This window comes from Gorilla gorilla, chromosome 4 (assembly GCF_029281585.2).
Source record: "Gorilla gorilla gorilla isolate KB3781 chromosome 4, NHGRI_mGorGor1-v2.1_pri, whole genome shotgun sequence".
In the NCBI taxonomy this organism is placed as follows: Eukaryota; Metazoa; Chordata; class Mammalia; order Primates; family Hominidae; genus Gorilla; species Gorilla gorilla.
This window is the reverse complement of record NC_073228.2, coordinates 123516973-123533239: the sequence shown is the minus strand read 5'-3', so window position 1 is coordinate 123533239 and position 16267 is coordinate 123516973. Positions and strand designations below refer to the sequence as shown.

The following is a 16267-nucleotide window of genomic DNA, read 5'->3' as shown; positions in this document are numbered from 1 at the left end:
GATAATATAGAGAACTCACTCCTACAACTCAACTCAACAACAAGAAAAACAACAAATTAAAAATGGGCACAGGAGTTGAATAGACATTTTTCTAAAGAAGACATGCAAATGGCCAATAAGCACATGAAAAAGTGGTCAACATCACTAATCATTAAAGAAATACATATTAAAAACCACAATGAAATAACATTTCACATCCATTCAATGGCTATTATCAAAAAAAGAAACAGAAATAAATGTTAGCAAGGATGTAGAGAAACTGGAACACTTGTGCACTTTTGGTGGGAATGTAAAATAGTGAAGGCACTGTGAAAAACAGCATAGCAGTTCCTCAAAAGCTAAAAATAGAATCACCATATAATCCAGCAATTCCAATTCTGGGTATATACCTAAAGGGATTGAAAACAAGAACTTGAGCAGATATTTATATACCCATGTTCATAGCAGAATTATTCACAATAGCCAAAAGGTAGAAGCAACTAAAGTGTCCATCAACAGATGATGAATTAAAAAAACGTAGTACATACATAAAATAGAATATTATTTAGCCTTAAAAAGGAAGGAAATTCTGATACGTGTTACAACGTGAGCAAATCTTGAAGACATTATGCCAAGTAACATAACCTGGTCACAAAATGACAAAAGCCACATGATTCCACTTATATGAAGTATATAGAGCAGTCAAATTCATAAAGATAGTAAAATAGTGGTTTCCAGGGGTTAGGGGAAGGGAGGGATGTGGAGTTCTTATATAATGGGTACACAGTTTCAGTTTTGCAAGATAAGAAATGTTTTGGAGATGGTTGGTGGTGATGGAAGCAGAACAATGTGAATGTTCTAAATGTGAATGTCGCTAAACTGTATACTTTTAAAAAATAGATAAAATGGTAACTTTTATGTTATGTATTACTTTTTCCACAACTTAAAACTGTTTTTTCTAAAGACAAAGACTATGAGAATCTTAAAAGCATATTGGCCAATATGCCAAGAAAGTCTCATGAGATGCCAGCCAGAAGAACTTGACATATTCTCTTTTCACAGTATATTCCCACTGTGTCTGGCAGACATGGGAATCTATGATCCATCAGGGTGAATGAACTTTGAGTGTACCTGCTTTGGCAGTACTGGTTATAGGGACTCCAACTTGGAGGGAAATCCGTGGAAACAGGTAAGGAAGCTTTGACGGGCTAAGTTGAGCACAATGAGGTGAGTAGGATCAATGAATGCATTCCAGGCCAAAAAGATTTTAGTGGACTTGATAATTCCAGAACATTATTTGCAAGGCTACTTATAACAGCCACCAAACTACTTATTATAACAGCATAAACAAAAGTCCATATTATAACCGTATAAACAAAAGTCAGCCTGTATAATTTGTGAGAATAAAGTCTTTAAACTCCTAACAGGATGAATGTACAGGCACGGGGGATTATTTATCAGACACTGTATGTAATACAGAGAAACTAAGTGATGTCCTTCTGAAACAAACAAAACTGCACTATAGATGCTTAAACAGTCTTGTGGTTTTAAACTGCAATTATTTTACACATTCTAGAATACTGGAAGGTCTGGTCCCACTTCCTCTAGAAAAGTGAAGATTCTTATTTTTTTCCATCTTCCCTGTTTTGGAGGGCTCTAAGAACCTCAAAATTGTTTGTAATGGCCACTGCCACCATGAAACATGCTTAAAGAAGTTTAAATATCCATAGATATTGAGTTACATGAAATTAATGACCAATAAAGGGCACATCAATTTTGGCACTTGTGTGAATGGAGAATTAATAGAAAATTCATAAAACAATAATAGAAAATGCCAACAAAATAAGCTGGTTAAACCTTTAAAAAAATTAGTTGTCAAATGTTAAGAATAAGTTTTAAGAAAACGTTGTGCCCATTTAGCTTCTGGCAAGGTTTAAGTGTACAAATATTAAATGCTTGACACAATCAGCTTCAAGGACAGATGCCATGCTCCCAGGTTCATGGTGGTGCCAGGGGATAAAGCACCTGCTGTGCCTGAGGTGAGTGGTAGAAGAAGATGAAGGTATGACACCTCCTGGAGGGTAAGAACAGTAAGAAGATGCACAAGGAGCTGCCACTGAGCTCCGTCAGCAAGCAGTCCCCCTAATCCACTGGCAGCATAGCAGTAACGAAACACCTGCCCACAATGGCTAAACTACATGACAGAAGGATGCACTGTGTCCAAAGACATGCCGAGCTTCAGAGGCAAACACCTGTCCAGATGAGCAAAATGTAATTGACCTATGTGCTTTTCCTCTTTTTATTGAAACTCCTCTTGACCTCAAGTTGCTGAACATTCCCATCATGAAAGCCATGTTCCATGTGGTAAGACAACCATTTCAGTGTTTGGGATCTTAAACAAATCCCTGCCTGCCTAACAAAGATCTATTTCACAACAACCATCCATAGGGCCATCATTTCTCAGCATTCAACCTTCCTAAGCCCTCCAAGACAACTACCACATTAGATCCCAAAGACATCTGTCAATCCACAGGAACAGTGCTTCTTGGGTGAGCAATTCCTGGCACTGCCTGTGACTCTCCAGCCACATTTCTCTGGAGTAGACATCACTGCTGCTGAATGCACTTTCTGTCTAGAATACTGAGAAGAATAAAATTACATTCTGTAATTAGATCTATATTTGCCCTTAATACATAGCAATGGTGATGAATCAAACATTCACTGACTGTCAAGTCTCAAAAGATGTCTTTAACATTCTTCAGCTTTAGGGCTCAGGGGTCTTTTTTTATTGAATCATCATCAATTCATATTTGATGAAACAGGCACAATGCTATGGGAATAGTAACTATTCCAATCCCTGAGAATGCCTTCCCTTCTTCATATTGTTTCTTATTTCATTAACTTAAAGGTATTTTGAGATTCAGATTTATGGAATTCCTTTTTAACTCGAGTCAAAGACTTGGTCTCTTTTTCTCTAAACTTTTTTAAAGAAAACATTGATTTAAAGTTGATGCGTATCAATCAGGTGGGAGTAAAAGGCTTTTGCAGTGAGACATGGATTTGAACCTCAGCCGTATCACTTACTAGTTACAGAAACTTGCATGAGTTTCTTTACTCTCTTAGCCTCAGTTTCCTTTCTGTAAAATGGTGCCAATAATGCTTACCTCTGTTGTTTGTTGGGGGCATTAAGTGAGGTGATTAAGACTATATGCTTAGCAGAGGGCCAGGCACGTGGTAAATATTTAAAGATAAAAGAAGTTTAGAAAATTTCTGCCTTCTTCTGTATGTTCTAAGGAGAAGGAGGAGAATGGGGAAAGAATAAAAGGAGAGAAGTATCACAGCACAGTGCACTGTAACACTGTAAATCCCCTATGACATGTAACTACTATCTTAATGTTCTTTCTAATACAGTAACTCAGGCTAGATAAAAAGACCCAATGTATGTAGCCATCTTATAAAGTAAGTATAGGACTCCCACCGTATAATCAAGAGTCCAATGGGTTCCATTGTGTTTAACATTCAGACTCAAGGATAAAATCATTTCTTAAGAAACTTAAAGGAATTTTTAATATGTCACTTTACTCCCAGCTTCTAGTGTAAGGGCTAACCAATTTTCATATTTATGTCTCTTTTCTACTCACTCTAGACATGCCCTGCTCCAGAATAGGATGTATTTATCCTATTTGTGTCACTTTCATCTGTGTTTGGGTGAAAATAATGATCCATTCATATGTTAATCTAGTCTTTTGGGCCATTTTTAATCGGTTTTTTTCATATAGCACCACAGAACGGTAACTTCAGGCAAGTCTTTAAGACTAAGCTAGAGCCGACTAGCAGATGACCAGTGATTAAAGTCAGCAGTCACTATTGAGACCAGAGTTTATTATTTGGACGTTAGAAATGTTTGTCATTAAAATGAAAAGCAGGGTTAGTCAGTTAATGAATCTGGCACAACAGCATCTGGAATGCAGGAAGGACAAAATACTGAATAAGTTCAGAAATCAAGGAGACATTATGAGCCAACAAGGTCATTGCCTACATGTTCCCTTTTCTCTCCATAAGATTTGAACTTCCTATAAATCCTATCATTTAAGATGGCAGCCTGTTCCAGCTCTGGAAAGCTTGAATGCCTGTGAAATGCCAACATAAATGAAAATTTAATAGCTTTCCAACTGCAGCACCTGTGCAGATAAATTGTACCAGGCTTCAAACAAGTTGAAGAGCCTCAATATGTTATATATGGAGCAGCTGGTTCAGTCAATGTTCATTTGCTGAATGGTTTCTGTAATCCCAGCTTGAGCTGGAAAGGAATCTCTATAAAAGTAGTTAACTCAGAGCGTCCATGCAAGAAGCACCTGTCATCTAAACAACTTTGTGGGAGATGCCTGCCTTCTCAGCTGTGGCAAATGATGAGAAAGACTGCCATCAGAAAGAGCAACAATGTTTGTCAACACATGCTTTCCAAAGTGACACAGCAAGTCTCTTTTGCCACTAGCTCAGGTTGTTAACACCTGGCCCTAAATCAGAGTCATTTACCCAACATCCTCCCTGGAATAAAATGAACACTTGGTTATTCATGATACTTTTTGGCCCTATCCAATCAAAAGGTACTTTAATAACCTGTTTATCTACTAAGAATATATATTCTGTCATTGTTTCTACTCTGCCAAGTCTGTAAGTATTCTTGTCAAAAAGAAGAATGAAGAAAGTCATGTTTGGGAGCAGAACATTTGAAGCCCTGCAACAACCCAACAAACTGCATTACACTGTCTTACTCCCAGAATTATCCCACTGGGTACAAATACATATTATAGAGATAGTATATTTTTGATATAAAATGTTTCCTTTGGAATATAAATCATTCTATTGTAAAGATACATGCACACCTATGTTCACTGCAGCACTATTCACAATAGCAGACACATGGAACCAGCCCAAATGCCCATCAATGATATAATAGATAAAGAAAACGTGGTACATATATACCATGGAATACTGTGCAGCCATAAAAAGGAACAAGATCATGTCCTTTGCAGGGGCATGGATGGAGCTGGAAGCCATTATCCTCAGCAAACTAACACAGGTACAGAAAACCAAACACCACATGTTCTCATTTATAAGTGGGAGCTGAACAGCGAGAACACATGGACACAGGGAGGGGAACAACACACACTGGGGCCTGTTGGGAGGGTGAGGGAAGGGAGAGCATCAAGATAAACAGGTAATGCATGCAGGGCATAATACCTAGGCAGTGGGTTAATAGGTGCAGCAAACCACCATGGCACACATTTACTTATGTATCAAACCTGCACATCCTGCACATGTATTCTGGAACTTAAAATTTTTTAAAATGTATCCTCTGTTTGTATGCAATGGCCTAAACATGCCCTATCTTCTCATGTGATTATAGTTATTAATGTTCTTTAATTGAACTGGTTTATAAGATCTGTTCCTTTGTTGATTTATACCCCCTAACTATCACTGACCCTAATCCCTACATTATATCAAGGACTCTCAGTAAAAGGAAAAGAATGATTGCACATACATAAACATATGTTTATACCTACCTTCCAAAACTAATAAAATCACATGCTTGAAAATCAATAAATGTACGAGACCCTTTTATGCTCCGTGTCCACCTGCTTTCACATTGTCTCAATTCTACTATTGACTTTGTCTTCCATTTCCAGATCCTTTTTCATCCTTTCAACTTATCTTTTGAGTGAGCAAACTAAATGGCTTTAATGAATACTCACCCCATGCCTTCCTCCACTACTGAAACCTTGTCATGCATTTCCAAGGTGAGCACCTTGCCTGAGCCACCCCTTAAATCCCCATGATAGGGAGAGGGGGTGGCTCACAATTTCCCATGAGAATGAGATTAGATGCAAATAACCACCCAAATCTTCAGTCTACAGTAGATTGTTCTAAATTTTACTTTGAGGAAAAGGATTTCTTTAAATGATGGTCATGTAAAATGATCATCTATTGGGAATGTACTTTAGCATTTGTTAAGGAAAAGCAAATGACACTTGGTTTTTTACAAACCCTTTATAATCTATCTGATGGCTCAAAAACTATTAAGAAGATTATTATGGATGATTTTATAGCCAAAGACAGTGGCTTACAATTTCTACCAATACTGGTTCTGTCTTCATAGCCTAATGATTATTTCTACACATAGCTTTACATTTCAATTGTTTATCATTCCCAAGCCATCAGACATGGATTAGGAAAAAAGTCAGAGTAATAGGAAATTATATCTTAGTATTATTTTTAAACAATTAATAGTTCCAAGTTGAGTGAAATGAATTTTGTTTTACACCAAATTACAATAATGCAGCTCTAATCTGTAACTTCCGTGCTAGGCTCTACTTACTGGAAGTTTAGTTCATTTGATTCCTGGACTTCAGCACAGAAGACCTCAGTTCCACTTTTCATTTCTGCCACTGAGTTCCTGCGTAATCATGCCTGTGTCAACTGAAATTCCTTTGACTTTTTTTTTTTTTTAGGGGGAGATGTTTGTTTTTTCTTTCTTCATTTGTAAAATGGCAATAATCCAAATTCAATCTGCAAACAGCCACCCAAAGTCAGGGACCTCATTTTAGGATATATTTTCAAGCTATGTTTCTAGAAGCTCTAAAATTCTGCATAGTTCAACATGTTTCATACAAATAATTTCACTCAAATTTTTTATTTTAATATATTTTAACACTTTGGGAATATACCAGAAATTACTAACTCACATGTATTATAGACATTTTAACACATTTTGGTGAACATCCTTTCAAGGTATTGCCTTGTTAACCCATTCTTGTGTGCAAATCTCAGTATAAAGCTTCTATAGGCCAGGCATGGTGGCTCACACCTGTAATCCCAACACTTTGGGAGGCTGAGAAGGGCAGATTGCTTGATTTGAGCTCAGGAGTTCAAGACCAGCCTGACCAACATGGTGAAACCCATCTCTACTAAAAATACTAAAATTAGCCAGGCATGGTAGCGGGCACCTGTAGTCCCAGCTACTCAGGAGGCTGGTGCACAAGAATCGTTTGAACCCAAGAGGTGGAGGTAGTAGTGAGCCTAGATCATGCCACTGTACTCTAGCCTGGAGGACAGGATGAGACTCCATCTCAAAAAAAAAAAAAAAAAAAAAAGCTTCTGTAAAAATCTGTATGTATAGATGACCTTCTGTTAAGTATTTCTTAGTAAAAATATAGATTAGCCCTTGTCTTTTTCTTTTTTCAAAGTCAGTGCCTGATTTACTCTCATTCTTCAGATGTACAAGCAAGTACCCACATATGTGAATGGCTTTATTGAGGCCTATATGCTAGGCCAGCCCATAGTGGGCATGTGCAACACCTGGCCATTATTACATAATCTGTGGCAGTGTAGCAAGATGATGCTAGTGGTGAAGTAAAAAAAACAGTGTGACTAAGTTACTACAAGGGTTGGTTAATGGGATTTTGCAATCATGTTAGGGAATCGTGCTGGAGTTTCAGGGTGACAAATTTGAATTATAAAGGGTTAGAAGATGCCCTATTCTGGGTTTTTTGCAACCAGATAGAATTTTGTACAGGGAGAACCAAGGAGAATAGAGAATCCATGATCCTTGAATATCCCCCAGCCTGATCTGATATCTGTTGGTATGATTTGCTAAGCGCACATCCTTTGAGCTTATCACAGTAAACTGTATTTCTATAAGATTTATATGATAACTCATTTTTCCCATATCTGTAACCCAGTCATGCAATAACATGACCCTCCCATGTTTACACCAAATGAGATTCAGACTCATCTGCTTGGAACATAGTCTTATCATGTAATAGTCAATTTTTCAATAAGAATTTAATTTCTAGCAAGTCATGTCTCAATTTTGTTGAATTATAAATTTTAGTACGTATTACAAGTTTTATGTGCTACCTGTCTGACTTTGATGTTTATAATAAGAAATACAAGCAGCAGTTAGATATTGTTGGTGATTAAATTTTGAAATGAAAATTTCTTACCATCTCTTTCATGTTTCTGGATAAATAATGAATGCAGTGAGAGTATATGGCAGGCTGTTACCATTTTCAGCTACCTATCTGTTGAATCAGTGTTTTCATATATAATTATGTTTTGGAGTTCTACAGAATATTATATCTGAAAAAATTATTCGATTGCTGGGAAAATAAGAGTTTGAAAACTGCTATTTTGAAGATACAACCACTGATATCATTTGCAAACCATCCTGATAGGCAAACACAAAACACTGAACTATGGTCCCAGGTGTATTTGGAAGGCAGAACCATCCTGTGAGTAGGCAACACTAGTGAGAGACTTTTTACCTCTTGCCAATCTGACACACAGATGGAACAGCTCCCCAGAATCAAATGTGCAGTCAATGCATGAAACTAGAAAAGTAAACCTGGGAAGACATGAAACCTCAGAAAGAATGAAAAATAGGTGTCATGATGATAATATGTTATCAACATGTACTATAAATGTGGGGTGCTTCTGGCCTCGCTTTTATATTTACGATAAGGAAGCAGTTGTAAGATACTGATCTGTGATTACATATGGTTTCCAGCTGAGCCCTTAACCTTCCTGTCCCCTTCAGTCCCTTCCTATTGGTCTCTATTCATTTGCCTCCTAGAGATGGGCTCCAAATTCAAAATCAAGCTACTCCAATAAGTTATGCAGGTATAACCTTCTAATTAAAGTTGTATTGAGAATATAATCTGCTTTTTACTAAGAAAGAACTTATACTTTGCTTCCATTTTCACTCCTTTTATTCCTCAAATAAGAGAACAAAGTGAGAAATGTAGAGAGTCGCACTTTTTACTTTGCTTTTTAAATAATAAAGTAGTAAAAGAATATGAACTGACAGCCAATTCCCCTCCCATATCCATTCTTCTAAACTTTGTTAATAGCTATCAATTTAATCTAGTGTTCCTATGTTACCGATCACTACTGTGTGCAGACAATTGAATTCAGCAAGACTCCATGACTGTAGGTGATACTGGAATTAAATGACATTGGACCTGTTTATCTTAGATTATTTACCCCTTAGCATTTAACATAAGTGATGCCTACTGTATTAGTCCATTTTTACACTGCTGGAAAGAACTACCCAAGGCTGGTAATTTATAAAGGAAGGAGGTTTAATTGACTCTCAGTTCCCCGTGGCTGGGGATGCCTCAGGAAACTTACACAATCATGGTGGGGAAAGGGGAAGCAAAGGCACATCTTCCCACGGTGGCAGGAGAGAGAGGGAGCAGGGGAAATGGCCACTTTTAAAACCATCAGATCTCATGAGAACTCACTCACTATCATAGGACAGCATGGGGGAAAGTATCCCTAGGATCCCATCACTTCCTACCAGGGCTCTCCCTTGACATGTGAAGATTATAATTTTGAGATGAGATTTGAGTGGGGACACAGAGCCAAACCATATCACCTACTATTATATGCTTAAAGTGAATGCATTTAATTATAAATTTAATAGAGCCATTATGCTTTTTATATCACCTTTACACTGTATAATTATTTAAACAATACTGTAAGTAAATAATGTGTATAGGGAAATGTAAGTTAACCATAAAGGTAACTTTAGCAAGATCACCAGTGCTTGCTTTGAGCCAGCCATCCAGGTAGTGAAATGTGACCCTCACCATGGTAAATACATGGCTTGCTGTCTGTCGTACCATGGTGACATGGTTCCCAAAGATGTCAATGCTGCCATTGCCACCATCAAGACCAAGTGTACTATCCAGTTTGTGGATTAGTGCCCCACTGGCTTCAGGGTTGGTATTAACTACCAACCTCCCACTGTGGTGCCTAGTGGAGACCTAGCCAAAGTACAGAAAGTAGTGTGCCTGTTGAACAACACCACAGCTGTCGCTGAGGCCTGGGCTCACCTGGACCAAAACTTTGACCTGATGTATGCAAAGCATGCCTTTGTTCACTGGTACGTGGGTGAGGGGATGGAGGAAGAAGAGTTTTCTGAAGCCCGTGAGGACATGGCTGCCCGTGAAAAGGATTATGAGGAGGTTGGAGCAGATAGTGCTGAGGGAAAGGATGAGGGTGAAGAGTATTAACCTATACTTTTATACTCCACTGTCTTGGGACTGTCTCATTTTTGTTCTGTGAAAATGTCCATTATATCCCTAAATTGTCAATAAAAGTAATAATTCCATTTTAAGTGTCAAAAAAAACCTCACTAAGCATGTTACTCTTAGTGAAATCAATGCATGGTCTAGCCTCTTATATAAGAAACAGAAAAACAAAAAACATTCTATTAAAAGATTATTTAATAGATATTAATAGATTAATAGAAAGCAACTTGACAACTATGTTTCCTCAAGAAAATGTCTTCATATGGTTTTTCCCAGATTCAAACCCAGTAATAAGCATCCTAGTTCAAGTAGTTAAATGTGAGAAATGGGGTAGGGGGAATCCAACAGGGGAGTAAGATGGTGAGAAAGAGAAGAGAAAAAAAAATCATTAAAGGGTCTGTTATTCACTGGGTAATATTATAGGCAACTGGAGCTAATCCGCAGAGAAACTCTGGGAATCAGAAAATTCCACGTGAAGGAGAAGGGTGCTAGGGCACTTGTGTATCCCTCCCATCAATCCCTGGCTGAGGGCTGTTCCTGGAGGGTTCTTAGCTCCCATCCCTTCCTCCCTGCCGTCTACAAAGACAGAGCAGACGTCAATAGCTTATGGAAGCTCTTGGGCTGGAAGACGGCAGACACCATCTGCCAGTTGGAAGTCTGCCAGAGTGCACCAAAGAGGTAAGGTCTAAGAGATACTGGAGGGACACTGAAAGAATTGCCAATAAAAGACAAATGCCAAGTGTAAATTCAGAGGGGTTTACAAGTCATCTAAGCAATTGAGCAAAGATAATAAGTCTCTTTTGACAATAGCCTAAGATGAATTACTCTCTATGATTTTAATAATAATTGCTGGTTACCATTTATTAAGCAGCTCCTATGTGCCAGGTATTGCTCTGAGCAACCAATATCCATGATCTCATTTAAAATTCATAGCAACCCTATTATGATCATCACCAATTTACAAATGAGGAAGTTAGGGTTAGAGGGATTAAGAAATTTCCTGAAGTAACAAACCAGAGTAAGTTCTCTTTCTGCCTCCCATTGCTTTCTTAGGTCCTCAGATTGAGAGAGAAATATTTTCCTTAGAATGAGTATACACTAAGCTCTAGAAATTGTATCTAAAGAATATGACCATCCACAACCTTCAGAGAAAGACCCGTGCCTTCACATCTTTGAAATGCCAGCCTGTGTACCAAAAATGGAGAAATCTCCCACCCTGGTGGCCCTGCCGGAAGGGTAGACTTTTATGAGAAGTCTCTCATTTCATGCTCTGTACCTGCTTCTTTCAAGTTAGCACTTTTTCTTTTTCCTTTTTTTTTTTTTTTTTTATTGAGACAGAGTCTGACTGTCTCACCCAGGCTGGAGTGCACTGGTGCGATCTCAGCTCTCTGCAACCTCCACCTCTTGAGTGCAAGCGATTCTCCTGCCTCAGCCTCCCAAGTAGCTGGGATAACAGCCGTGTGCCACTACGCCCAGCTAATTTTTACTGTATTGTTAGTAGAGATGGGGTTTCACCATGTTGGCCAGGCTGGTCTTGAACTCCCGACCTCAAGTGATCTGCCCACCTCAGCCTCCCAAAGTGCTGGGATTACAGGCATGAGCCAACACGCCCAGCCAAGTTTAACATTTTTAAAGAGCTGCAAGCTCCATTAATTACAAGACCATCTCTGCATCTGTTTCCTTTCCCATCTGACTTCCATTCACACTGCCTGGTCATTGATGGGGAAGTTTATTTTTTGTAGCATCCTTCCAATCTGACTTTTCTTTCACCTCTTCACATTCTGGCAATTTTATTCTAAAATCTCCAGTTAGAACTTTAAAATAGATTTTTAAAGAACATCTGGATGTTAGAACTTCAAAGACCTAACGTGTAACCATCTTCTGTAATAAACCTAAATTCAAATCCATTTTAAGTAGCATTTTGGGCAAAATACTATTTCATACTCACATGCATTTGTTCTCTTTTACTCCTGATTCTCCAAATCTTCCTTAAAACTTTCAAACTTTAAGTCGTTTTATGCTATCATACCCAATTTTCAATTATTTGTATCAAAGGAAAAGGATATCATAGGGGAAAACCCTTCTATATTATTTTACCAGTCTAATTTCTAGACAAAAGCTTTGAAGTGGTAACAGAAGAAACGTATGTCCAAATAAGCCATAAGCTAGGAAGACAGACCAACAATTAGCAATGAAGGTCAAATCTGAGTACAACAAAAGCCATGGAGAATACTGATATCCTTTGTTGGAGTGACATTTCACAGACATTGGTACCTTGTTAAAGATTACATTTCCAAGATCAAAATGGACAACAATGAAACATGCTCAGGAATAGAAAGCAAGAGGGTTTTACTAACAGTAGCCCTCTAGAATTTATAAATGGTACTGAATGACTGACAGGAAGATAAGTAGCATATTACCGTTCAGGGAATTTTGTTACTTTCAAACCACGTGGGGTAGCACGGAGGCAGTGGGGGTGTCTGCCACGATTAGTCTTCCTTCTTACACCTTGGTTGTGAAACACAATTCAGTGTTAATCTAAATGTAGACATAGGTGTGTGTGCATAGGTGTGTGTGCACATACACACACACACACACACACACACACATACACATACATATGGAGACAGGGAAACCTTTCATACAGTCTGTGCTTGACAGAACTGAAGGTCTTTTATCAATGTGACTGGAGGTTTCCTTTACACCCTGGAATTCATTCCACAGGAATATTTAACCTTCCTCAAAAGTGAAGCTAAAGAGTTTTCCAGGAGTGGCTTCCTCCCCTGAGGTAGGCCTAAGTTTTCTTCTCTTAAAATAAAAACAAGGTAAATATTTTAGAAAGCCAAGAGACTTAGACCAGACTATACACTAAAATGTATTGAAATTCATTCATATACAGAATTCATTTCTTATTTAACATTACTTCTGAACTGTTTGAGTAGATCTGGATCACACACACACACACAGCCTTTGGTGGAGAAGAGAGGTATTAAATAAGTGATGTATTCAGCAACTAGTTTTAAGAGGAGAGATGTTTTCTGGCTTTTTGATAACTTCTTCTGAAGCAAAAAATGGTTACCTGTGGTGAGGTCCAATCAAAACTCCATTGCCTCCTTTGAGGTGAGCCCACAAGGCCTGTCCCGCTCTGTTCTAGGGGAGCAGCACTGCATGCTGAGCTGGTGCAGATTTGGACCCGAGAGATTTCTTTGAAGAAATTTACAACTATTCCACATTCACCACTGCTTACAACGTGTGGCATACATTGCCTCAGGCGGTGCAACTCATTTTATCATCACAATCATTAACTTAATCTTTTTCTCATAACAAAGAAAGAAGCTATTGAATGTGTAGGAAGGGCCCATAAAAAGGAATATGATCAAAGGTCACTAAAATACCCTTTCATCCTCACAAGCTTGTGGGGATAGAAAGAAAAGAAGGTAAAGAGGACCAGGAGTCATAAAGCTAGAAATTCTGCAAGTGTCTTGGCCCTTACTGTTATATACTTCTAGGTCCCTGCCCCAGAATTCCTTAAATTTCATTTTTTTCCATCAGTTGTTATTTTCACTTGGCTACTGTTGGGAAAAAGCCGAGTGTTGGGAAAAAAGCTGAGGCAGGACTTGTGGGTCTGACATAATGCCCAGGACTTGGGGCATAAAACCCCTCGTGGCCCCTGGAACAAGTCCAGACTTGCAGGCTCCTTGCTTCTAGCTTAAACTAGAAGAACATGCTCCCCATCATCTCAAGTAGCAGAATATGTTCCACATGCTTCAAAGGAAATGCTAAACCGTCACAACTGTAGATCATGTGCTTGCCCTTTCAACCCCCACATTCTCATCACCTGTTTCTTTGTTTGATCACCAATAAATAGTCTGGGCTTCCAGAGCTCGGGGCCTTCACAGCCTCCATTCTCGCGTTGGCCACCTGGACCCACTTGCTCTCTCAAACTGTCTTTCCTCATTCCTTTGACTCTGCCAGACTTTGTCGCCCCCACGACCTGGTGTTGGGACCCGATCACCCTAACAGGCTACTACATGTACCAGACCCTTTTTCATTTTTCTTTTTTTTTTTTTTTTTTGAGACAGAGTCTCACTCTGTCACCCAGGCTGGAGTGCAATGACGCAATCTCAGCTCACTGCAACTTCTGTCTCCCAGGTTCAAGCAATTCTCCTGCCTCAGCCTCCCAAGTAGCTGGAATTACAAGTGCCCGCCACCACACCTGGCTAATTTTTCTATTTTTAGTAGAGACAGGGTTTCACCATGTTGGCCAGGCTGGTCTCAAACTCCTGACCTCCTGATCCACCTGCCTCAGCCTCCCAAAGTGCTGGAATTACAGGCATGAGCCACTGCACCCAGCCACCAGACCCTTTTTCTATAGTGATGGCCCTTTTGGATCCTAAGGTAATTTAGAATAATACAAAGAAAGATCTGCCTTGCAGAATCAGGAAATTTACTGAGCATGTTACTCTTAGTGGAATCAATGTGGTGGTATAGCCTCCTGTAAGAAACCGAAAAACAAAAAACAAAACTCACTGCCCCCCACCCTCCACCTTAGCTCCAGCGACCTACCTAGTCCCATATGGGACACTGGTCCACACACAGAATTCAAGCTTACTCCATGTTGGCTGATGCTCAGTTAAATCCACTCCATATCCAGGTACCTTAGTGACTTCTCTAAAACACACATCTGATGATGTCACTTTTCTGCTTATTAGCCCACAGAACAAGTCCAAGCTTGTTAACACAGTCAACAGAGCTCTGTCTTCCTTCCCAGCCACTCTCTCCCTTGGATTTTATGCCCAGCCATACTGAATAATGTGCACATTGTCTTCATCTTAGAGATTCTGTACAGACTTTCCCTCTGCCCAAAACTTTTCCATTTCTCCATCTTTGCCTGAGAAAGTCCTTGAAAATTCTTAGTCACCCTGCAGAACTCCAATGTCACTTCCACTGAGAGCCTTTCCTGGGTCCCCCATTCCCTACCCTAACAACTAGACTTAATTAGCTGACACTCCTGTTTGCCTCCACAGTTTACACTTACCTCTTCTATCTCCTGTATTGGCATTGCCTATTTATCAGTCTCTCTGACTGAACTATAAGCTCCTTAAAGCCTAATAATTCGTTTTCTTCACTGTTGTATCTCAAAACCCAGAATACTACCTAACACATGACAGTTACTCAGTAAATACCTAGGAACAGATGAATGAATGACAAGCTGACCAATCCCTAATGCTATTCCTCACTCCCTGGTCTGCAACCCAAATCACAGCCCACTACCATCCCTCTTCATGTGCCATTTGTGAATTTCCAGCAACATTCTTCCCATTCCACACATCCCTATTTCACATTGTTCCCAGAACTCCTCAAGCAACTTGTGACTATTCAAAAACCAGTTTTTACCTTCCCTTAGCTGCCTGTACTATGGTCCAAATTATCCCTAATAATTTGCTCTCCTTGGATCCTGTAATACCAGTGTTACATAAATATCGGCTATTTGTGCCATGAAAGGGAACAAAACAGATGAAAATTCTTTTGCACTGTACAGGGAGCAGCAACACATCTTCAGGGTCTGGGCAGTGCCATTGTCAGCCCAGAAAATTCATGTCTTTTCTATAGCCTCAGCCCTTCTTTTTCTCAGAAAGTGAGAGAGTCCAAAGAGTATATCAGAGAATTTCCTGGACCTCCAGAGTTGTAAACAAACTCCGTCTTTGAAATACCATCTAGACAGAACCAAATATAAGAGCCTACATGTGATGAAGCCAAGATCTCCTCTGTGATTTCCCTTCTGGAAACTGTGTAGTTCATTGTTGTTTCCACAGGCCATAAAAGGTGATCTTCAAACTCAAGTCTGTACCTGGTCCCATCTTGAAACTTGGGTCTGTACCTGATCCTTATAAACATCTAAGTTTGCGTCTGTCTGCGCACTCTGACCCACTAGAGCCTGATCATGCATCTAGATGTATAACAGGACTTTTTCTGTCTATCTGGGAACCTGGAATCTTTCACATCAATCCCATTAAATCTCCCAAGACAGAAAAACCACATAGGCATCAAAGCTGTGTTCATCCAGTTTCACAAGCCTCATCACCTCTTGTTGGCCACATGCAGCTATTTTTAGGAAGATTCCATTTTGAACTGGAAACAAAGTCATGAGGGTGAGAGTCACTTTGAGGGTCCCCCTTAGATATGGGCTT

At 39.2% G+C, this 16267-nt stretch overlaps 1 pseudogene; it reads left to right on the top strand.

Moving 5' to 3' along the window:
- The first annotated feature begins 1093 nt into the window (after positions 1-1093).
- Positions 1094-10058, top strand: LOC101132293 (tubulin alpha chain-like; annotated as a pseudogene).
- Positions 10059-16267: the final 6209 nt, after the last annotated feature.